Source organism: Limulus polyphemus, unplaced genomic scaffold (assembly GCF_000517525.1).
Source record: "Limulus polyphemus unplaced genomic scaffold, Limulus_polyphemus-2.1.2 Scaffold3570, whole genome shotgun sequence".
NCBI classification, from domain to species: domain Eukaryota; kingdom Metazoa; phylum Arthropoda; class Merostomata; order Xiphosura; family Limulidae; genus Limulus; species Limulus polyphemus.
In genome coordinates this window covers 90946-91850 of record NW_013669180.1, presented here as the reverse complement: position 1 = coordinate 91850, position 905 = coordinate 90946, and the positions used below count along the sequence as shown (strand labels likewise).

At 28.8% G+C, this 905-nt stretch overlaps 1 protein-coding gene across 2 annotated transcripts in view; it reads left to right on the top strand.

Annotated features, from left to right (window-relative positions):
* The window catches only part of LOC106469611 (exopolyphosphatase PRUNE1-like), a 41169-nt gene that overhangs the window by 20638 nt on the left and 19626 nt on the right, over positions 1-905 (top strand). The window lies entirely within an intron of this gene.

Here is a 905-nt window from a genome sequence, read left to right as displayed (position 1 = left end):
AATTCAAAACAAACAAACAAACCTTTATTTTAAAATGAAACAAAAGGAATAGTTTACTCCTTGTTAGAGTTTATATTTACAATCATCCTATTATATATGTACTTTGTATTATAAAAACTCAGAATTATCTTTATTCTTTAGGATAAAGAGGAGTTTATTAAATGAAGTGCCTATTTGTCTGTATAGCCTGAATAATTTGCCATTTCAGAACTCCTAGATTGCCCTGCTACTGAGCTTGAAATAATTCTGCACTTTGGTATTGTGATTGCTACACAAAGAACCCTTTGGCTAATTGTCCAGCTAGCCAAATGAATAGCACACAGCATTTTTTAGATCCGTTAGCCTGCATCAATTCTTTACATGGGTCGTTTAACTCACTTTATAAAAATCAGTTATTAACCCTATCACAATGGGCTCGATATAAAATACATGAGTTCGTATACACATTTGCATATGTTAAGTATTTATATTACAACTTTTAATACAGTAAGTGTATCTTCACAAAATTTGGTAGACTTTTAGTAAACATTACAAGTATTTTGTACACAAAAAATCAGTTTTTTGATGAAGTATTTTTACTAAAGATTTGTTTGTGAGTATATCGAGTCTGTTTTATTACTAGTCAAAGTGCGAAGTGATTTCCATGTTATGATTAAAAATACTATTCTCTGTCCCAAAAATATCAAATTTCATTTGTGTAATCTCTAGAACCTCCTAAATACATTTCAAATTTTTGTTTTAAGTAAAACTTTATATCTTATCAGTTATCTAATGATATACTTGATTCTTCAGCCTGTAGACAAATCCTCAAAGTATAATGAAAAGACAAGTTGTAAAATTAGAAATAAAATGAGCAGCTGTGCCCTTTTTGTTGTTATTATTGTTCACAAAGTTTCAAAGTACTT